A 24,231-nucleotide genomic window follows, 5' to 3' on the forward strand; every position below is an offset into this window, starting at 1 on the left:
GCCTGCCAGACTACAACATCTACATATCAATCTGAAGGAGATGTTAGCAGTCCAGTTTGCATTAATAGCTTTCAAGGATTTACTTCTTCCAGGGCAGGTGTTGATTCTAACAGACAACACAACTGTCATGTGGTACATCAACAAGCAAGGGGGAACACATTCTTATCCTCTATGCAGGCAAGCAATGATTTTGTGGGAGACTGCTCTCAGTTTACAGCTCAATCTTCAGGCAAGGTTTCTGCCAGGAGCACAGAACTCCTTAGCAGATGTGTTGAGCAGACGGATTATGGATCCCCACGAGTGGAAATTGGATCCTCATGTATTTCAGAAATTGACAGTGTCCTGGGGAACTCCAGACATAGATCTGTTCGCTTCTCCACTAAACCATCAGCTGCCAAAGTTTTGCACAAAAAGGTTTCATCCCACAGCTTGAAAGTGGATGCTCTTTCTTTCAATTGGAGCAATCTTCATGTGTATGCCTTTCCACCTCTGCCTCCCCTCTCAAAGGTACTTCTAAAGGTCAGACAGGACAAGCCAAGGATGATTTTAATAGCTCCAGATTGGCCTCGACAGCACTGGTACCCATTACTGAGAAGTCTGGTACGGAAGCCTCCATGGCCTTTGCCTTCGATTCCACACCTGTTGTCACAGGAGGACAGCCATTTGCTCAATGTCAAACTTCACTCTCTTCACCTAACAGCCTGGCATATTCTGTTTTGAACCATAGAAGGTCTCAACTTCCACAACAAGTTTTGAATGTGATTTTGGAAGCTAGAAGGCCTAGTACAAGGAAAGTGTACGCAGATAAATGGAAGAGATTTTTATTTTGGAGTGCAGCAAAGGATTTTGATGATGTCCTTCATGGATGCATCTGCAGTCATAACTGGGTTGTCCTGTCGGCCGGATTCCAAAGTCCGGGTCCGGCTTCGGCTGATGTCGCACTTCACCCAACGTCATCTCTGTTGGTCTTCGGGTATATAAGCATCAGCCGACGCCATTTTCTCCAGTCTTTCTTGCCGCGTGGCGCCCGAAGCAGAAGCTGTTCGCAAGGGTCGGTCGGATCCAGAGATTACTTCTACCGAATACTACTTCGAAGACTTCTAAAGCTAAGTACCCCGTTGGGGACTCTTTCTTGCCTCAGCCGATGTCAGAAAAAGTTAATAATTGTTTAACCTGTGGGAAACAAATACCTCATAAAGATTTCCACTCTTACTGCCTGCCCTGTTTAGGCCCAGCCCACGACGTAGCAGCTTGTTCATCCTGTGCTTCTTTCAACCGACGAACGCTTAGACGTCGGTCAGAGTTTGCAGAACAGTTTTTCGGTTCTGACTTTGCGTACATTATGCCGTCGGACCCTCCGACTTCGCATTCTGCCAAAAAACGCAAAGAAAAAGACCGACACTCGCGGCCCGCGGTTTCGGCCAAAACCATGGTTAAGCAAACCGCGAGTGTCTCTGTTTCGGCCGAAACCGAGAAAACTGATCAAACTGCACCTGAAACCATCACTACAACTGAGGTCCCTGCTAACACTCTTGAATCGGCCTCAGAAATTTTACCCACTACGGTGCTTACCACTGATTTATCAGACACCATTCCCTTGGATGTCTCTACCCCAGCACGTGGTGCTGCTAGGCCTCCAGCAGCCATGTCCATTAAGGCCTTCGCCAGGGCTAAAGCAGCCAAGACTACTAAAACAGTGCCTGTTAAACCCCCTTCCACCAGGCCCTCTACCACTTCTCAAATGCTTACCTTGGCACAGGATTTAATTTCATTAATTAGAGGATCTCAATCTCACCCAGACAGGGCCTCTCAGCCCCCAGAAAAGAGACCTAGGGCAGAGCCCCCTGAGCCAGTGTCCTCTGATTCTGCTGATGAATCAGACATAACTGACCAGCCAGAGGCTCCTTTCTCCAATTTTGAAGATTCTGATGCTGAAGAATCCATTCCAGCTGCTTCCCCTCCAGAAGAATTCTCCTTTGGGGAAACCTTGCATGCCATGCGAGAACAGTTCCAATGGCAGCAACAGGATTTTCAGACTCCAGAAAAGACTTAGGACCTTTTGCACCTACCACAGCACAGGCCCTTAGCTATCCCTCCTGTTCTCTCTGTGGTGGATGATGCTTTCAATGATGCCTGCTCAGCTCCAGATTCTTTACCCCAGCCCCTGCCAAACCAGACAGATTTTACAGGGTGCCAGATACTCATCACCACCTCTACAAGGCCCTCTTGCAGACCCGAAACTATATCCCAGGGTCCCAAGGCAGTAGCCGTGACTATAGCTAAAACCCTGTTCCTTCTGAAAGGGAAGCAAGGTCATTAGACAGATGGGGTAAAAAGTTTACACTTCAGCCACTCTTTCAGCTAGAGCTTTAAATTGTCAGTTTCACATGATACAATACCAAGAGTTTATGCTTGATCAGTTAACTAAAAAGCTAACCACTGATGAATCCTTGATAAGAATTATGTATTAGAAATGGTAAATAACATACAGCAGGTTAGTAACCATTCTTTAAAATGTGGCTATGATGCACTGGAGGCTTCATTTAGATCAGCCATGACTGGCACAGTAATTAGAAGGCATGCATGGCTAAAGGAGCAAGCTTTACCGGATCATGTTAAATCTAAATTGCTTGATGCTCCTATGGATAAATCAAGTTTGTTTGGTACACCTGCCCAGCAGGTTATGAAGAAAATGGAAGAAAAGGCAAAATCAGTCCAGACAGTTAAAGAATTCTTACAGGTTCAACCCCCAAGGTTTAGCAGGAACTGGCCTGCCAAAAATTGGTCCTTTCCTGACTCCACAAGACCTCAAAGGGGCAGGAATAGACGTTCCAGAGGCAGAAACCAATCCAGAGGAGGTGCCTACAGAGGACGACAGTGGCAAGGTAACCACAGAGGCACAGAATCAACACCTGCCTCTACATCAACACAGCCACAGTGACTTAAACCTAAACCCGCCTACCAGGGAACAAATAGCAGCTCCTCTAGGCGGAAAGCTAACCTTATTTTCAAAAAACTGGCACCACATAACAAAGGACAAGTGGATTTTACGAACCATAGATCAAGGTTACGGTTCCACTTCCACACTTTACCAGTCAAAAGAGGAATGCCAAACCTACCTCCAAATCAAAAAACAGAGGCTCTACAACAGATAATGGAATTAGCAAACATGAGAGCTGTGGAAAAAGTGCCAACAGCAGAGCAAGGAAAGGGGTTCTACTCCAGACTATTCCTAGTTCCAAGAAAGGAAAAAAGTTGGAGACCAATTCTAGACCTGTCTACTCTAAATACTTACATCATTGTCCCAAAATTCAAAATGCTGACCCTACAGCAACTTCTTCCCATGCTGGGCAAGGAGTGTTGGCTGGTAACTCTAGATCTCAAGGAGGCATACCTGCACGTCCCCATTCGACCTATCTGCAGAAGATACCTCAGATTTCTTGCAGGATCAGAGCACTATCAATTCTCAGCATTGCCCTTTGGCTTATCTACTGCGCCCAGAGTATTCACAAAATGCCTGGCATCAGTAATCGCCCATTGCAGACTACAGGGAATTCAAATTTATCCATACCTGGACGACTGTCTGATACAAGGGGACAACAAAAGCAAGCTGACAACAGATTTACAAAGGGTCATCTACTTGCTTCAAGCACTGGGATACACAGTCAATTTACAAAAGTCAAGGCTGATACCATCCCAGACAAGGACTTTCCTAGTAGCGGAATTGGACACAGTAAGGCAAATGGCATTCCTAACTACAAAAAACAAAAATAACTCCCTCTTTACTTCTTGGCACTAACAAATCTGAACAAGTTAACAGCAAGAAAGGTACTGCAGGCCTTGGGTTTCATGGCATCATGCATAATCTTGGTTCCATTTGCCAGACTACATATGAGAAAGCTTCAGTGGTACCTAAAGAATTTATGGTCCCAACACAGACACAGCCTAGAAACGGAAATTTCACTAATACCATGCTTAAAACAGGAGTTCCTATGGTGGGCTCACGCATGCCAGTCAAACCCAGGCCTGCCCTTTCAAAGGTCAAGCAAGCCAGACCATCACAACAGATGCTTCAGACCTGGGATGGGGGCACATATGCTGGACAAATGCGTGCAAGGATTGTGGACACAGGACCAACTTCACCTGCACATCAACCTAAAAGAAATGCTGGCAGTAAAACTGGCAATCCAAAAGTTCAGACCATTTCTCAAGGAAGGCCAGTTGATGATAAGGACAGACAACACCACAGTCATGTGGTACATCAACAAACAGGGAGGCACTCATTCTTACCCCCTATGCAGAATGACTTTGGAGCTGTGGACCCTGGCACTCAGCTACAACATCCAATTACAGGCAATATTTGTGCCAGGAAAAGAAAACTCTCTAGCAGATATGTTAAGCAGGACTACATCGGATGTCCACGAATGGCAGCTGCACCCGGACATCTTCAAGACCATCTCGAAGAAATGGGGAATGCCTCAGATAGATCTATTCGCATCACCTCTCAATCACCAGCTCAAAAAATTCTGCACAAGGACATTCCACCCAGTAGCATGGAAAGTGGACTCGCTCTCCTTCAGCTGGAAAGGACTAACAGCATATGCATTCCCACCTCTTCCCTTGATACACAAAGTATTACTAAAAATCAAGGAGGAACATCCAAGGATAATCCTGATAGCTCCAAACTGGCCAAGACAACATTGGTACCCACTGCTGAGGAGCATGTCTCGGAACAATATGTGGCCAATACCCCTGATGCCCTTGATGCTAACTCAGGACAACTACAGCACCATGCATCCAAACCTAAAAACGTTGCAACTGACTGCATGGAACATAACATAGCAGCTGCTAATCCACAGCTTTCACAAAGAGTTAAAGACATTATTCTTGAAGCACGCAGACCTTCAACAAGAAGAAACTATGCTGGGAAATGGAAAAGGTTTGTCATTTGGAGCTCAGAAAGAGGTAAAGATGTATCAAACATAGATATGCCCAACATTCTGGAGTATCTGGCCGAACTACTTCATTCAGGCCTGTCCTACTCCTCCATCAAAATTCATGCATCAGCTATTTCAGCAGAATACAGCTTTGATCCACCTGTTTTTTCACACCCTTTGCTCAGGCAGTTCCTCAGAGGAATCAAGAATGTAAAACCTCCAAGGAAACCACCATTACCAGCCTGGGACTTGAACTTTGTGCTAGAAAAATTGACTCTATCACCTTTTGAACCAGCAGCAACAGCAGACCTGCAACACCTGTCATGGAAAACTGCTTTCCTACTGGCAATTACTTCAGCAAGGAGGGTTTCAGAACTACAGGCCTTAATGGCAGTGCAACCCTTTCTAATCTTCCACCAAGATAGTGTCCATGAGGACTAATCCTACATTTATGCCTAAGGTGGTATCCAGAGTGTCCTTAAACCAGGCAATCCACCTACCTACCTTCTTTCCCAACCCACAAAACAGAGGGGAAAGAATACTGCATACCTTGGATGTACATAGACAGCTACGCTACTACTTGGACAGAACAAAAAATAGCAGAAAGACTGACCAACTTTTCGTAGCCTATGCAACAGGAAGGGAAGGAAAAGCTATTTCCAAACAGACAATCTCCAAATGGATAGGAAATTGCATACGATTCTGTTACTCCTTCCATGGAAAGCAAATTCCACAGAACATAAGACCTCATTCTACAAGGGCAACAGCCACTACCACAGCCTTCTTACGAGGAGTGGCTACCAAAGACATTATTGAGGCGGCTAATTGGACCTCCGTGCATACATTTGCCAAGCATTATAATTTACCTCTATATTCCAGATCCCGAGCAGGGTTTGCCACTGCTGTTCTGCAAGGGATCCTAAACACACCATAATCTACCTTTATCCTCCTCCCCTAGTTGGCTATGGTATTCTACCCAGTTGTTATGACTGCAGATGCATCCATGAAGGACATAGTACAGTTTTGTACCTACCATAAATGTAGATGTCCGAATTGGATAGCATCTGCAGTCAGGATTACCCTCCCTCCTTCCCCTCTGTGGTACTCCTAGGGTGTTTGCCCTTCTAATAGCTAGCTAGTGGGGGGACTTCTTTCATGGTGTATTTGTTTTTATATATGTACATACATGCTTATTTTTGTGTTTACCTCTATCTTTTGGAAACATTGGCATCTATCCAAAATTTTTAGCCTTCTAGAGGGCTTCTGGCATCTGGGGCAAGAAACACTGAAGAAAATGGCGTCGGCTGATGCTTATATACCCGAAGACCAACAGAGATGACGTCGGGTGAAGTGCGACATCAGCCGAAGCCGGACCCGGACTTTGAAATCCGGCCGACTGAAGGGCTGCCTGACGACAGGACAACCCAGTTGTTATGACTGCAGATGCTATCCAATTCGGACATCTACATTTATGGTAGGTACAAAACTGTACTTTTCTGAGCCTAATTTAAGTGTGGCTCTTCAATATCTTACTGAGTTACTGGAGAAAGGTTTGTCCTTCTCTTCTATTAAGGTTCATGATGCAGCGATTTCAGCTCACTATGAATGTGACCCTCCTTTGTTTTCGCATCCTTTGTTCAAGCAATTTCTTAGAGGGGCAAAGAATATAAGACCCCCACGTAGAGCTCCTACTCCTGCTTGGGATCTCAATTTTGTGTTGGAGAAACTCACTCTACAACCTTTTGAGCCTGCAGCTACTTCTGAGTTGAAATATTTATCATGGAAGACTGCTTTTTTGTTGGCCATTACCTCTGCAAGACGGGTTTCTGAATTACAGGCCCTTATGGCAGTTGAGCCTTTCTTTATTTTCCATAAGGATAGGGTATCTTTACGTACTAATCCTTCCTTTATGCCTAAGGTGGTTTCTAGTGTGGCTTTAAACCAAACTATTCATTTGCCTACTTTTTATGCAAATCCCCAAAATAAAGGGGAAAAGATTTTGCACACTTTAGATGTACACAGGCAGTTGCGATATTATTTGGGCAGAACTAAAGGGTTCAGGCATTCTCAGCAGTTGTTTGTTTCTTTTGCTTTGGGTTCTCAGGGCAAGCCTGTGTCAAAACAAACTATTTCTAAGTGGATTGTGTTTTGCATTGCTTTCTGTTATTCCCATCATGGCAAGGAGGTTCCAGCTGGGATTAGGCCTCATTCCACTAGGGCTACTGCCACTTCGACAGCTTTTTTGAGGGGAGTGGCAACCAAGGATATTTTGGAGGCAGCTACTTGGAGTTCAGTGCATACTTTTTCTAGGCATTATCACCTACCACTTTACTCTAAATCCAGGGCTGGTTTTGCCACTGCTGTTTTGCAGGGCATTTTGGCAGCTCCTGCTTCCTTGTAGTTGACCATCCTCCCATACCTCTGCTTTGGGATTCTACCCAAGTGTAAGGACTGCAGCAATGTGAGATGAAGAACATAGTACAGTTTTGTACCTACCATAAATGTAGATGTTCGAAGATCCACATTGCTGCAGTCCAATACCCTCCTCCTTCCCTCTGTAGTTAGAGGTGGTTGTGTGGGTTGGGTTGTAAATATTGTATGTATTGTATATATTGTACATATAAGTAGTGCAAGGGTGGTTGGTTGTTTGCTGTCTTTTGGTTTAGACCTTTATGTTTAGGGTCTTCTGACATCTGGGGCAAGAAAAGACTGAGAATATGACGTCGGTCATGTGCATTTGTACCCTGACGTCCTGATGTCAGTCAAATGCACCTTGACCGACGTCAGCCTTATACTTTGATATTCGGGCCGACCGAGGACAGCGGACTACCCCAAGTGTAAGGACTGCAGCAATGTGGATCTTCGAACATCTACATTTATGGTAGGTACAAAACTGTACTATCCTTTTGGTGAGGTACTTCTGTGGTCTTTCCAGTTGCAGGCGTCTTGTAAGGTATATCCCAAATGGGGCATTGTACTATATGATGGGTCTGATGAGTGATGTGTAGAGGGGCCCAATGACCTCTTTCGATCTGGATGCAAACCCTTTTGTGATTAGGTGGGCCACATAGAAGGGTTTTCTAACTGCTTTGGAAATGTGATTATCAAAGGAGAGGTTACTATCTACTTGGGTCTCCAGATCCTTTATTACGTCTTCCGTATTTAGGGGAGTATCACCTATGTGGTAGTTTGTGGGTACTTTGTTTTTTCCAAAGTTGATGACTATGCACTTTTTGGCATTTAGCTTGAGGCCATGGTTTTGACACCAGGTGTCTGTCTCAATGAGACCCTTTTGGGGGATGTCTGTCAGCCAGAGTCAGTTATAGCCCCTAGTTTGCAGTCATATGTGAACTTGGTCAGCTGTAGTCCTCCTGTGCTTGCCTGTACCTCCGAGAAGTATATGCCTAACAGGAGGGGTCTTAGAAGTGAGCCCTGGGGAACGCCACTTTTAACCGGTTTAGAGTCCGACCTAGCTCATGCAACTCTTATGTGGGTTTTGTCCGTGTGCCAGTTGGCAACCCATCTCATGACGTAGGGGGTGTATGTTCAGGCTGGTGAGCTTGTCTATAATACCTGAGTGGGGAATGGTGTTGAAGGCTTTTACAAGGTCTAGGTAGGCTGTGTGGACCACCTTTCCCTCTTCTATAGCCTTGGTAACTCTCAAAGAAGTCCACCAGGTTCAGGAGGCATGATCTGCCCTTAAAACCAAACCGGGTAGGGTCCAGTGTTTGGAGGTTTCCAATGTCTCTGTTAATGAGATCCATGATGATGCGCTCCATAGCTTTGCAGACCAAGCTAGTCAAGCTTATAGGCTGATAATTCCCGGGGTCCGTTGTGGCTCCACTTTTGTGGAGCGGAATAAAAGTTGCTGTGCACCACTCAGGGCAAGTAGCCTGTGGAGAGGATGAGTTTTAACAGTGTGTTTAGATGAGGGGTTAGTTGATCTTTGAGCTAGTGTAGGACGCAGCCTAGGATAGCGTCCCGTCTCATTGATGCTGTGTTTTTGGCTTGTGAGAGGGCTGTTTTAACCTGAATGATGGTGATTTCAGGGGCAGTACATTCTTTTGGTATAGTTATGGGCCCATTTGAAGGTGAGGGGGGTGAAGTTTGCACTGAACCGGTCTGCCAGGATGCTGGCTATATCTGTCGGGTCAGTGTATTTTGTGCCTTTCTGCACTAACTCTGAGCAGATCTGATAATTGCTACTTAGATTCTTGACATGGCTAAAGAATACCTTGTGGTTATCTTTGGATTCAATGGCAGTTTTTCTTTGGAAGCTAGCCTTGGATGATTTTGAGGGAACGTAGTTTCTTGCTGATACTGATCAGGGATGTCCTCCCTTCTTGGGATTTTACTCTTCTGTGCTAGTTTCTTCCTTCTATTGTATAGCTTGTTTATGGCAGGGGTCCACTAGACTGGTTTTCTTTTCTTGGAGGAGTGAGTCTTGGTTTTGTTTGGGCTAGCACAATCCTTGCATTCTTGTAGGTGCCCGTAGAGTGCATTAGTTAAGTATTTTGCAGCTTGGACAACGTTATCCTTTAGCATGGGAGCTTTAAAACTTCCCACCTCGGTCTTAAAGGACCACTACAGGCAAATGATGAAGAAAACGTATATTTTTTATCTTGCCATGATTTACTACACCTCCCAAAGCTGCCTTCAGCAAAATAAGCACTCATTCCTAATTTTATTTTGTTTTTACTCTTGTCTGCCCTCACGGGGGCAGACATGGTGATTCCTTTGGAAAGCTAAATCTGTCCTATAATGCAGACTGTGAGGACAAATAGCCCTACCATATGTTGTCAGACTAGACTTCCATTCACTTAGAATGGAACACCTGAAAAAAACTGCCAAGTTTGAGAGTCTGCAGCTCATGTCATTGTCTGGTATGTGCTGAGTTTTACAAATGTTGTACCTGCTGATGTACTACACATTCTCTGAAAGAAACTTGCACATTCTCTGAAAGAAACTTGCAAAAGTGTCAACAAATTACTGAGATAAAAAAGGCTTTTCACAAGGAGCAGTTTTGCAAGTTTCAGTTCCTGGCCAGGTTACTCCTCCCATCTCCCCTCCTTCAGTGGGCTACAGTCTCACATTTCCACCTTTACTAGATTCAACTATTTAGTTAGCTTTGCATGACAATAGAAATAAAAAAATAGCCTGGTGTGCCACTAAAACTGTTCCCTTGTATGTCTCTTCACTTCTGAATAGCAATTCCCAAGAATAAAAAAAAAAAAAAAGCAAACTCATCAGTCCAGAGTTTAGGCTAGTCTAACCATTTTTTAAAATGTGCACAGTAAAATATTCAACTTGTAATGCATTTTGGCTGCTGACATGGTTATCTTTACATAGTTATTCTCTTATAGTATAACCTGAAGTTATGGTATTTAATGATAAATTTTACAACAGTTCTCAGTTTCTTAAGAATGACCTCCCAAGCCTCTGATGTGACCTAGTACTTTCTTACTGCTTTATGTAGTTTGTCTTAGTTGTATATTTGTAGTGTGTTTCTCATCCTCTCAGCAACAGACTCCTGGAGAAGCATATGCTTGTATAGAAAGAGTACCAGCAGTTGTAGCAGTGATACCACACTCCAAAACAATGCACTCAAACATAGTACTGACAAACACAAGGGAATGTATGTCTGAATCAAGCAGTGATGAAATTGCCAGGGACTTCACTGAGCAAAATTTTACTCTTAATCTCTCCATTTCATAATGCATAACATTCGCACCACACTTATAAAGACACATCTCCACCTTCCACAAACACACCAACCCACACAACTGCTACGGTTTCTCCCTTCAGTTATTGCAAGCCAAGAGTAACACTGTTTAATAAGGATACCTACCAGACAAGTCTGCATAGCGCACTTGGTCTAACTGCATCATCGCAGCTTGCCCCCACCCCGCAACAGTATTCCTAAAGCCTCAATAGTGCAATATGCAGATGATACCACCATAATATGTGTAGCCAAATCAATTGACATCCTTCACTCCCTAACACAAGAATGCTTTTCCGTAGCAGAAACTTGGATTACAAACCAAAGGCTCATTCTGAACTCAAGTAAAACAAAGCTAGTACTCTTTAGCTCCCACAGAGCCACACCTCCCACTGATTCTTTCTTCATCTCCTCCTTTAACAAGACCACTATCACCCCCACAAATAATACCAAACTATTAGGGGTTGAAATAGATAATCAGCTTAGATTTGACCTACATATTTCTATAACCATAAAAAGAGTACATACAAAATTTGGCCTACTGTATCGCAATAAAAAAATCCTCACTGACCACTCCAAAACTACAATAGTGAGGACTCACCTACTATCCTCCCTACTTTATGCCTCCCCTGTGCTTACAAATCTCCACAAATCTGACCTAAACAAACCTGATAGTTGTTATAAGATAGCCAAATTCGCTACAACCTCTCCCATCAGAACACATCACTGTGAATGCCTAAAAAAACTCAGTTGCATAGAACTACCACTACTACTTCAACTCAATCAACTATCACTAGCCCACAAAGTAATACATAACTCTGAAAACACCCCAGCCCTACAAAATCTTTTGCAACCTTATACAACATCAGGCCCTTGAGGTCTAGTACAGAAAACTTCCTCAAAGTAACCAAATATAACAATGAAGCTGTTAAGTCTGTCTACAGCCACTGTATAGCAAAAACCTGGAACTCCCTTCCTGCCCACATAACTGACAAATCATCCCAAAACCACCGTAGCAGTGGCTTTATCTGGCAATGTTGCGGTGGGTGGGGGGGGGGGGTGGGGGGCCGAGCTGTGATGCAGGTAGACCAAGTGCACTATGCAGACTTGTCTGGTAGGTATCCTTATTAAATAGTGTTACTCTTGGCTTGCCGTAGCAGTTGTGTGGGTTGCTGTGTTTGTGGAAGGTGGAGATGTGTCTTTATAAGTGTGGTGCGAATGTTATGCATTATGAAATGGAGAGATTAAGAGTAAAATTTTGCTCAGTGAAGTCCCTGGCAATTTCATCACTGCTTGATTCAGACATATACATTCCCTTGTGTTTGTCAGTACTATGTTTGAGTGCATTGTTTTGGAGTGTGGTATCACTGCTACAGCTGCTGGTACTCTTTCTATACAAGTATATGCTTCTCCAGGAGTCTGTTGCTGAGTGGATGAGAAACACACTACAAATATACAACTAAGACAAACTACATAAAGCAATAGTAAGAAAGTATTAGGTCACATCAGAGGCTTGGGAGGTCATTGTTAAGAAACTGAGAACGGTTGTAAAATTTATTATTAAATACCATAAGTTCAGGTTATACTATAAGAGAATAACTATGTAAAGATAACCATGTCAGCAGCCAAAATGCATTACAAGTTGAATATTTTACTGTGCACATTTTAAAAAATGGATAGACTGGCCTAAACTCTGGACTGATGAGTTTGCTTTTTTTTTTTTTTTTTTTTTTTTTTTTTATTCTTGGGGAATTGCTATTCAGAAGTGAAGAAAACTGTTTTAGTGGCACATCAGGCTATTTTTTTTTGTGTCTATTGTTATGCAAAGCTGACTAAATAGTTGAATCTAGTAAAGCTGGAAATGTGAGACTGTAGCCTACTGAAGGAGGGGAGATGGGAGGAGTAACCTGGCCAGGAACTGAAACTTGCAAAAGTGTCAACAAATTACTGAGATAAAAAAGGCTTTTCACAAGGAGCAGTTTTGCAAGTTTCTTTCAGAGAATGTGTAGTACATCAGTAGGAACAACATTTGTAAAACTCAGTGCATACCAGTCAATGACACCTGAGCTGCAGACTCTCAAACTTGGCAGTTTTTTTCAGGTGTTCCATTCTAAGTGAATGGAAGTCTAGTCTGACAACATATGGTAGGGCTATTTGTCCTCACAGTCTGCATTATAGGACAGATTTAGCTTTCCAAAGGAATCACCATGTCTGCCCCCGTGAGGGCAGACAAGAGTAAAAATAAAATTAGGAATGAGTACTTATTTTGCTGAAGGCAGCTTTGGGAGGTGTAGTAAATCATGGCAAGATAAAAAATATATGTTTTCTTCATCATTTGTCCGTAGTGGTCCTTTAAGTAATGTGAAGTTTGCTTTTGAAAAGTTTTTAATGGTGGTTTCTTTGACCGGGGGTGGTGGCGGAATGTGGATATCCAGAGTGATTAGTTTATGGTCAGATCTAACCAGCGAGGGGTTGACTGGTGTGGAACACCAGTCACCCATGTTGGTGATGACCAGGTCCAATATGTTGTCACCTCTGGTGGGGGTGTTGACCAATTTGTCAACCAGGTTTCAGATTATAGACCCTTTTCAGGAGAATCCTCCTATATCTTAACGAAAGAGTCCCACTAGTAAGTTGGCCATCCTTGATGTCTAAGGTGGTGGTACAACTATCCCTGAAACGGGCTGTATACTTCCCTCTGTTTTTCTCTGCATGCTGATAGGTAGTTGATAAGGCATAGATTTTCTTTCCTGTAACAAGTGTACATATCATAAAGCATGTGGTTTAGTGCTTATCCTTGTTTGCTTGAGGCGAATGTTGGAATCCTCAAGGGGGGGGGGCAGTGTCTCATTTGACCCCCCCCTTTCGTTTCCATACTAACAATGGAGCAGCTGCACCTCTGGACATCTTGGTTTTTGTTTAAGATACAAGGTGTGCCACATCTTCATGTGTTGATGCAACCCCCCCCCCCCCCCCCCCCCAAAAGAAAGAAAAAAGTTTTACTTTGATATGGTTTTCATTGGCAGGTGTTAGGTTAACTGGAATGATTATCTTTTAGGCCTTCATTGACTATATAAACCACGTAACACACACTTCTGTTCATTAGTGGGTGCAAATGCAGTTGCAGGAGTTGGATAACTGGCCTAAATGGGAATTGATTCAGCAGATTTGTTTAATTTACAGCAGTGACATTGAGAGAAGTGTTGTACCAAGTGCCAAAAATGAAAGTGTGCAGCACGCCTATCCTTGTGGTGCTTTGTCCAGGTATGACTGTTAAATGTGCGTTACAGGATTTGTTGGTGTAATTGGCTACCCTGGTTGACTTTGTTTATAAGTAGTTACTAAAGCATGTTTTAGGAAGCCATTGAAGAGCTTAGCCCAGGTTCCCAGTTGCCCCAAAGCACTAAGTGACTTGCTCAAGATCACACAGTAGGCAAAGGCTAAAGCGATCATACACTGTACAGCAGGAAGCGGCTCATTCACAGCTCATTGCCTTAATCCTCTTCACTTTTTGATGGACTTGGAAGTACCTGTGTAAGCCAGGTTGCGTCGCCACTCTATTCCAGAACATACAGCGATGGTAACCAGAGTGTAGGCTGCAGCAAAGTTATTTCACTAAACAACCTTTTAGGTGGGAAGCAGTTTTGGGTATAGACAGCCTAAACAGTGTTTTCTGATTGTCCCTTGTTTACTGCAATGTCTCCTGCAGGAAGTGCTTAGATCCCCTGACTGTTGGCTGTATTGACCCCCATAACAAAACTGTTTTCAGGGTCACATTACGTGTTCCAGTGTTCCACTTGTAAATTGAATTTGGTGGCATTGTCTGCATGTTAGTTGTTCATTTAATGGCTTTTGTTCATCTTGGTTTGACAGCCCTCCACAGTTTTTGTGATCTCACGGTCTGAAAGACCTCCAGCAAAGTCATTTTTTATGCAAAACTGATTTTTAGCTGTTGGCTCTATAATGTACAGTTAAACAAAAATTAATTTTCACCACCAAAATGTCAAATCTAGATTATGAAATGCTTTCAGTGTTGTATACTTGAGTTTTAGTTTGAATCTGGCATGGGTGCAAAGGAGCAAATTCAGACTGGATTCCCCTGGGATCTGAACATAGTTCAGTTTAGCGTACTTAAATGACTTGAGCAAGTGTTTACACCAGCTTACCCTCTGGAGATATTTCACCTGCATGTAACACTAGCAGTTCCCATTTTGCAGCATCACTCTTACCCAGTAGCTAAGTTTTCAACGTGGAAAAGTGAAACCTGCTGTCTTGCTATTTTTTTGTCTGTACCATTGTTTGCGGCCCTCCAATCCCAAATATTAAGACACTGAATTTTGTTTATAAAACGTAGTATGTATGTGCACATACATAAGCATGTAATATGTAAGAGATTGCTTTGTATTTAGTTGTTTAAGTACAAGATTTTATTTTGTTGCAAGTTCAGTGTGGTAATCTGGTTTGGGTGTATGGCATACTTATTACAGAATCTAGTGTGAGTTTAACCATTTCAGGTTTACAGCTTTGGGTGCATGTTCTGCTTTCTCAGCAAGGCTAATATGGTTGTTGGCCTTTATGTTCACCAAATGTCAAAATTTGAAGATCAGTCACCCCTAATGGCACTACAAAAAAGGAAAAAAGAGGTCATCGTTACCCTCTATTCATCACTCATTAGACCCATTATAGAGTGCAACGCCCCTTTTGGAATGTACCTCACAAGACATCTGCAGCAGCTGGAAAGGCCACAGAAGTACCTCACAGAGGATTACTGGACTCAAATGCCCTACACTGACCGCCTCAAACTCCAGCTTTACTCCATAGCATATTGCCTACTTAGAGGTGATCTCTGCCTAACATATAAAGCTATGTCAAACCCAGATCTGTTGGATATGCTACACCTAAAGAAATCCCAATCCCTCTGAGCTACACACTCTAGGGACCTAAACCTTGTCACCACAATAAACAGGACATGCTGGAGGGATAGATTCCTATCCCAGAGACTTCCCATACTCTGGAACAGGCTACCCGTCTGTCAAGCAAAGTTCTTCATTAGCACTCTTCAAGAAAAATCTTGGGTGGATGGGAAATAGGAAATACACCCCGGGGATCACTTCTGTGTGTCTGCTCATTAGTGGCACAGGAAAATAACTTTCTTGGGTGGCGTAAGCCAGGGAACCTTGTTGGCTAGGCTTGCATAGGCCCTTGGGCCGATAGCCTAGTTACCTACCTATGAACTTCAGGGTTGGTGTGGGGTAAAATGCAGTTGAGCTAGAGGATCTTGTGTAGACAATAAAAGATGGTCTTTCTGTCTTGACAACATTTTGCTCTTTTGGGCTGTTAACTGACCAGCCCTGACCACAGCATGCTGTTACTTGTTTGTGGTTGGGGCACAAAACATGGTATATAGTGGAACTCTGTTTGGCATAGCTAAGGTAGGACTTGCAAGCTACTGCAGCTAATCACTTTGTGTTGTGCGCTGTGCGTATACAGGTAGGATTCAGGAGTGTAAATAACTCCAGCCTCTCTTGGGTTGGGTGCTTTTTCACTTTGTGTACAAAACGGTGCTAGTTGAAGGAAACTGACAGTCTGATCAAGAGAGCTCGTCACTTATTTTTACTTGCTGGCCTTTGAGTTCACAACCCTAACCTTGGTTTATTATTTAAAACTTTTGTGATGTAGACTAGTGGTCAGCTGCTTTTTCCCCCTAGTAAAATGTGTGTTTTTTTGGTAAGGAGTCAGTTATTAGAGATGTTTGAGTTTCGGGCTTCATATTTTTTAGAAAAAGTATGCTCATGTAAAACTTATTTGTGTTTGCTTTGTCCTTGATTTTTCCACTATGTGGTTGAGATCTGTGGTGCAGACACTAGTTGCCCAGAGTTGAGTCACTGTACTGCAGTACCAAAGATGGTGTCCCATAGGGACCTTTCTCCTTTCTGTTTTGTAGTGTCCCTTACTAAATAGCTTTAACTGTACTGAGGATGGTATCATGTCACTAGTTTAAATCTCTATTTGCATAAATTGTTTCCAGGTTTGTAACTGAATATAGTGGATGCATGTAATTCTTTGATTTAACTATGCTTAGAAATTCAGGAGCTTTTACGATGCGTCTTGGGCATGGCACTAATCTGTGATGCAGTAGACTGCTTTGCATACCCAATTTTTAAATTTGGCAGACAGTTGTGCAAGTAAATTAACAAGCGCAACAAACTGTTCATATTTACTAAGGATCATGACACAGTAGTACAACAATGGCTCCCATTTTACACTTCAGGTCTCAACACTCCATTTGAGGGCATGACTTGACTTGCTGTTTTATTAATCCTCTAACTCCTTTTCCCAACACTTTCAGCATCTATAAGTCTGCCATGATGTCCTTCAAGGATGCATCTGCAGTCATAACATATGGATTGTCCTTCCTCAGGCAGCCCTTCGGTCGGCCGGATTCCAAAGTCTGGGTCTGGCCTCGGCTGATGTCGCACTTTCCCCGACGTCAGAGCGTCTGGGGTATAAAAGCATCAGCCGACGCCATTTTCCTCGGTCTTTCTTGCCGCGCGGTGCCCGAAGCAGAAGCTGTTCACAAGTGCCGGTCGGTCAGATCCAGAGATTTCAGCTACCAAAGACTTCGAAAAAAGCTAAGTACCCCGTTGGGGACTCTTTCTTGCCTCAGCCGATGTCAGACAAGGCATTATATTACAAAGGATACATGGGCATTGCAAATAATAGACAAAGGATACAGGTTTCACTTCCACACTTTGCCAAAAAGAAGCGGTATGCCAAACCTTCCACCAAATCAGAAGGCAGAGGCTTTAACACAAATCAGCAATTTACTTCAGATGAAAGCTATAGAAAAGGTACCATGTTCAGAACAAGGCCAAGGATTTTACTCCCGACTATTCCTTGTACCAAGAAAAGAAAATCAATGGAGGCCTATTCTCGACCTGTCCGCACTCAACACTTATCTCATTGTGCCAAAATTCAAAATGCTGACCCTACAGCAACTTCTTCCCAGGTTTGGCAAGGAGTCTTGGCTGGTGACTCTAGATCTCCAGGAGGCATACCTGCACATCCCTATCAGACCAAGTTGCAGAAGACACCTCAGATTTCTTGCAGGATCAGAGCATTATCAATTCTCAGCATTGCCCTTTGGCTTATCTACTGCGCCCAGAGTATTCACGAAATGCCTGGCATCAATAGTTGCACATTGCAGACTACAGGGAATTCAAATTTATTCATACCTGGACGACTGCCTAATACAAGCGGGCAACAAGAAGAAATTGTTAAAGGACTTGGCCTATGCCATACACCTGTTACAGGCCTTGGGATACACAGTCAACATCCAAAAGTCAAGACTAGTACCATCCCAAAGGTTCACCTTTTTGGGTGCAGATCTGGACACAAACACCCAAATGGCCTTTCTCACAGAAGAAAAACAAAAGCAACTTCCAGATTACGTCATGATTTTGACAAAACAAACTCAGCTTACTGCAAGGCAAATCCTGCAGGCCCTGGGTTACATGGCATCCTGCATAATTCTAATCCCACATGCCAGACTGCATATGAGGAAATTACAATGGCACCTAAGGAGTGTATGGTCTCAACACAGTCACAGTTTAGAAACCATGATACCAATCATTCCATGCCTTCAAAAGGAATTCCTGTGGTGGGCTCAGGCCTGCCAGTCCAACAGAGGGTTGCCTTTCAACAAACCAAAAGCAAGGCAGACCATCACCGCAGACGCCTCGGACCGAGGATGGGGAGCACACATGGAGGACAAATGCATCCAAGGCCTATGGCCTCAAGGGCAGCTAAGCATGCACATAAACCAAAAGGAAATGCTGGCAGTGAGGCATGCAATCAAGGCATTCAAACCCTTCCTCCAACAAGGACATCTGTTAATAAGGACAGACAACACCACGGTCATGTGGTACATAGTCAGGGAGGCACACATTCTTACCCGCTATGCCGGATGGCTATGACTCTGTGGGATCTATGCCTGAATCTCAATATCCAACTACAGGCCCAATTCGTGCCAGGGAAAGAAAATGCACTGGCAGACAGCCTAAGCAGAACTATTATGGATGCACACGAATGGATGCTGCACCCAGACATCTTCAAACTCGTAACAAAGACATGGGGAATGCCGGAGATGGATCTGTTCACCTCCCCACTCAACCATCAACTGAAGACATTCTGATCAAGGACATACCACCCACAAGCTTGGAGAGTGGACTCTCTCTCCTTCAGCTGGAAAGCCCTAACAGTATGCCTTCCCACCTCTCCCATTGATGCACAAGGTTCTACTGAAAATCAGGGAGGAACAGCCAAAAGTGATACCAATAGCTCCGGACTGGCCGAGAAAACACTGGTATCCACTATTGAGAAGCATGTCTCAGGCAAAATCATGGCCCCTCCCCCTATGGCCTCTTCTAACGCAGAACAATTTCAAGACCCTGCATCCCAACTTGAAAACATTGCAGCTAACTGCCTGGAAAATTCCTTAAATCCCAATCAAACTGTTTTATCTCAGAGGGTGAAGGACATTATCCTGGAGGCTCGCAGGCCTTCCACAAGGAAGACATACTCAGCTAAATGGAGGAGATTTCTCATTTGGAGCACATCAAAGGGCACACATGTCACAGTGGCAAACCTAGCACATATCCTAGAATATTTAGCAGAATTGTTCCACAATAGCCTGTCCTATTCTTCCATTAAGATTCATGCTTCTGCAATTTCAGCAGAATACAATGTGGATCCACCTATCTTCTCGCACCCTCTCCTCAGACAATTTCTGAGAGGGATCAAAAATGTTAAACCTCCAATGAAATGCCCTCTACCTGCCTGGGATCTCAACTTTGTGCTGGAAAAACTGACACTACCTCCTTTTGAACCAGCAGCATCAGCGGATCTACAGTTTCTATTTTGGAAAACTGCATTCCTTCTGGCAATCACTTCAGCAAGAAGAGTATCTGAGTTACAAGCATTAATGGCTGTACAGCCTTTTCTTATTTTCCACCAGGACAGAGTGCCACTAAGAACCAATCCTACTTTTATGCCAAAGGTGGTATCTAGGGTATCCTTGAACCAAGCTATTCACTTGCCTACGTTCTTCCCTAATCCACAGAATAAAGGGGAAAAACTTTTGCACACCCTGGATATACACAGACAACTACGCTACTACTTGGACAGAACAAAAACTAGCAGAAAAACTGACCAACTTTTTGTAGCATATGCAACTGGGGTGCAAGGAAGAGCAATTTCCAAACAGACAATTTCAAAATGGATAGGAAATTGCATTAAGCGCTGCTACTCCTTTCATGGAAAGACAGTTCCTGAAAATATCAGGCCTCACTCCACAAGGGCCACGGCCACCACTACAGCCTTCCTACGGGGGGTGGCTACCAAGGACATTTTAGAAGCTGCTACTTGGACCTCCGTGCATACATTTGCCAAGCATTACAATCTTCCTTTATACTCTAGATCCAGAGCAGGGTTTGCAACTGCAGTCCTGCAGGGGATCTTAACTACACCATCCTTTTCTTAGTACCTCCACCCCCAGATTGGCTATGGTATTCTACCCATATGTTACGACTGCAGATGCATCCTTGAAGGACATAGTACAGTTTTGTACCTACCATAAATGTAGATGTCTGATAGGTATGCATCTGCAGTCAGGATTACCCTCCCTCCTTCCCCTCTGTGGTATTCCTAGGGTGCTTACCCCTCTTTTAGCTAGCTGGGGGAATCTATTATGGTGCATTTGTTTGTTTATGTATATAATTTGCAAATGTTTGGAACTTTTCAGCATTTATCCAAATCTTTCTAGAGGGCACCTGGCATCTGGGGCAAAAAAAACTGAGGAAAAATGGCGTCTGCTGATGCTTTTATACCCCAGACGCTCTGACGTCAGGGAAAGTGCGACATCAGCCGAGGCCAGACCCAGACTTTGGAATCCAGCTGACCGAAGGGCTGCCTGAGGCGGGACAACCCATATATTATGACTGCAGATGCATACCTAACGGACATCTACATTTATGGTAGGTACAAAACTGTACTTTTCCCTTTTCACTGTTACATTGATACAGTAAGCTAATATCAGTTTCATAATCGGCTACTTTTTATTTATTTATTTTATTTAACATTTGTTGACCGGGAATGTCCGACTAGGTTTCACAGAGCCTGTTTTCAGCGGAGGCCTGGGGAGAAATGCTCCAGATGCATGTTTTTGGAACTTAATTCTCCATAATCTGTTAGCTTTTTACCTTGGTTTAACCTCATCTCGCTCTTCATTAGGTCATCCACTTGCATGGCAAGACTTGGTACTCCATCCACAAAAGTCTGCCAATTTGCATGTAGTGTCTGCCCTGGATAAAAGACTTTGGCCCAAGCCATTTTTTGTGGTGCAGGCATGCACGCTTCTCATCTAGTTGCTGGTTTTTGACCTATGGCTCCAGAGCCACTGTTGAAAATCTTCAAAAGTTAAGTGCTCTGAGGAAAGCTTACTTGCTTTGATTATTTTTCTTTTCTGTTTCTGTGAAATTCATTTGTAAGAGAAATTTGATTGGGAAGCCTTGTGGTTCTTGGGATTTGTCTGATTCAGGTGTTTGAGCCATTGATGGCAGTTGTCAAATCCCACATAAAGAACATCATTCCGAGTGCTGTTTTTGCTCATGACCGTCCCATCTGTCAGATTGTTGAAGTTTTTCAGGTTTTGTAAGAAAAACCTAGAGGTGTACGTAAAACATGCTTAGAGCATGATTGATGCAGAAAAGCATTCGATGTTATGCAGGTATCAAAGTAGTTCACTCCTTTTGGAAAATGCCTTCTCCCAGAGTACCCATAAAAAGAGCACTGCCATAAGGAGGTTCAGAGAGAGGACCCAAGATGCCAGGGGGAATCTCTGAGTTGCATACAGTTGAGAGCACTTCAGCTAGTGACTCTGTGCTTTCCAGTCACTGTTAGTAATGTTAGATGATTTTGTGTCCCTCTGTCTAGCAAGTAGCTGTCAGCATACTTTCTCCTCTGCCAACTACTAGGAAGAAGGCATACTTCATACTGAATTTATTAGAATGGCAGACCTTTGATTTCAGTCCACTGTGCTTTCTCTAGAGAGAGTGCCTCCATCGTTAAGCCCTTTAGAATAGTGGAGGTGGGGCAGTAGTGAGAAGTGTAGAGTTTCATCAGTTAGGTGTTTGAGATGCATCTGTTTTTAATACCTTGGTGGGGGTGACTGTTCCCCAAGTAGACTGAATCTAGGATGGTAATTGTTTTACAAAAACCTGGCTCCCATGTACAGTTAAATGAGCATTTAATCTCATAGCAGAGGAGCTCTTCCTGCAGTGGGAAGCCCTTGCGAACAAATCCCCAGCAACCACTCTTCCCTGAACAGGTCACACTGAAAAGGGATACCTGTCAGGTTGCGGACAGTCACTCGCCCTTGGAGAAGGATATGGTCTACACAACTTGGACGACATCCCATCATTTGACCCTACTGAGATGAAGGGGATTGCATTTAATCAAGGTCACTGTAAGATGCACCATTTAGTATTGGTCAGTTTGGGCATGGATTTTAAAAGTGATTAGAACTGATGACTGGAAGTCCTCCATTCAGATGAACACTTTAAGAAGCTTTTCCTGTCTTCCAGTATGCCAAACAAGTGGTGAATTTCTCCAGTTCTGTTCAGAATTTCCATGTAAAGAGCGTTAATGTGGTCGTCTTGAGGCTTTAGTAGTAATGTTTGAAGATTGGTCCATGTGTTTGCCAGATCTATATGTAATATATATATATATATATATATATATATATATAGGCAAGACTTTTGATATGCCATTCCCCATTGTGGTATCATTGATAAAGTCTCCAAACTAGGCATCAATCCCTACATCACTAGTCACCAAGTAGGTTGCAAATTGGCTCACAGGACCCACAGAGTAAATGACCAAGTTCCCTGATGACTGCAAGCTAGGAGTCGTCATTAACTCCGCAAGTGATCCAGACCTCCTACAAAAGGGGCCTCTCTGAGACCAGTGATGGGTGTTGGAACCATGGCCTAAAGATTAATGCAAAAAAAAAAAAAGATGCTTTTCATCCCCTTTAGAAGAAAACTCAGTTCACATTGCGACTGTGGTCAAAGTCCTTCTACGTGGCACATCTTATAACCAAAGGTTTCGCATCCAGGAAGAAAGAGGTAATCATCCCCCTCTCATTAGACCAGTCATCGAATATAATGCCCTGTTTGGCTTGTAACTGACCAGACGCCTACAACAGCTGGAGAGGCCACAAAAGTAAGTCACAAAAACGATCATAGGCCTTAAACACATGTCCTACACAGACACTCGAACTTCAGCTGTTCTCAGTCTCTTATCTACTTAGAAGTGATTTCTGCTTGACTTACAAAGCCATGTCGACCCAGCCCTACTTGAAATGCTACACCTAAAGAAATCCCAATCCTCCTGCACCACATGCTCAAGAGATCACAACCTTATTACCACAATTAACATAACATGCTGGAGGGACAGGTTTATCTCCCAGACTGCCCATACTTTGGAATAAGTTTCCCATTCATGTCAAGCAAAGCACCTCGCTGACTCTCTTCAAGAGAAATCTTGACAAGTGGGTGGGTAGCAAAGTTCTCCGCAGGGATTACTCTAGTTGCCCTACTGGATAAGGGGCACTGTGAACTAACATCTGGTGGCACCGTGCCTAGGCATTTTTTGGTTAGGCTTGTAAAGGCTCCAGCGCCATTAGCCTAGCACACGCCTATGAAATGTAGGCAGTAAATAAGCTGAACCATTAATTGACGAGTCTAACCTACACTATAGAGTAATTGAGTAGAAAAAAGAATTTGCTAATTAGCAGTCTGACAAATCTAAAAAAAAGATTGTAGCATCATTGTAAAATGGTAGATTTTTAGGTAATGTCATGGTATAGGAGGAAGCATCATGAAAGGCATATATGATGTAGAAGTCAAGAAGAAAATGAATGTTATGTTAGTACATATACTTAAAATTGTGCCAAGGCAATGTGCAGGTGAGATAGAGGGAAATACGTTGCATGTCAAAGACTTGAGATGGGTATAAAGTGATTTAAGGAGTAGTGAATTAGAGGTTAGGTATGTGCCGAGTTTGCATGTCCTCCCTGTGGTTGTATGGGTTTCCTTCGGGAGCTCTGGTTTCCTCCCACATTCCAAAGACATGTAGTACGTGGATTGGACGCTCCTAAATTGGCCGCAAGTGCAAGTGAGTGGTACGGATGAACTACTGTGGCAGGGCTAGCCAACCGGCTCTGTAAACCTTGGCTCAAGATGATTCACTGTTGAAGTGACACCCTGACCCCTTGTACAAAGTGGGGAAAAAGGGGTTGATGGATGGATGGAATTAGAGATAGGTAGAGAGAAGCTGAAATTTTGCTGCGTGCTGAAAAAAGCAGCTTAGAATATAAAAAGCGAAAAATGTAATTATGGTTGTCAAAAAAGATTGACAGAATAGATCAACCTGGGTTAGTGCAGGAGCAGAGCCAGGTGTTCCTTAAGCAGCGTTTTAAATTTGGATGTATTGCTAGTGTTTAGTATTGGAGGT

General features: G+C 43.4%; 1 protein-coding gene across 1 annotated transcript in view; it reads left to right on the top strand.

Moving 5' to 3' along the window:
* The window catches only part of IGF2BP1 (insulin like growth factor 2 mRNA binding protein 1), a gene marked incomplete in the record, with an annotated part of 2,071,998 nt that overhangs the window by 370,839 nt on the left and 1,676,928 nt on the right, over positions 1-24,231 (top strand).

Source organism: Protopterus annectens, chromosome 13.part0 (assembly GCF_019279795.1).
Source record: "Protopterus annectens isolate FY-2018-M chromosome 13.part0, PAN1.0, whole genome shotgun sequence".
In the NCBI taxonomy this organism is placed as follows: domain Eukaryota; kingdom Metazoa; phylum Chordata; order Ceratodontiformes; family Protopteridae; genus Protopterus; species Protopterus annectens.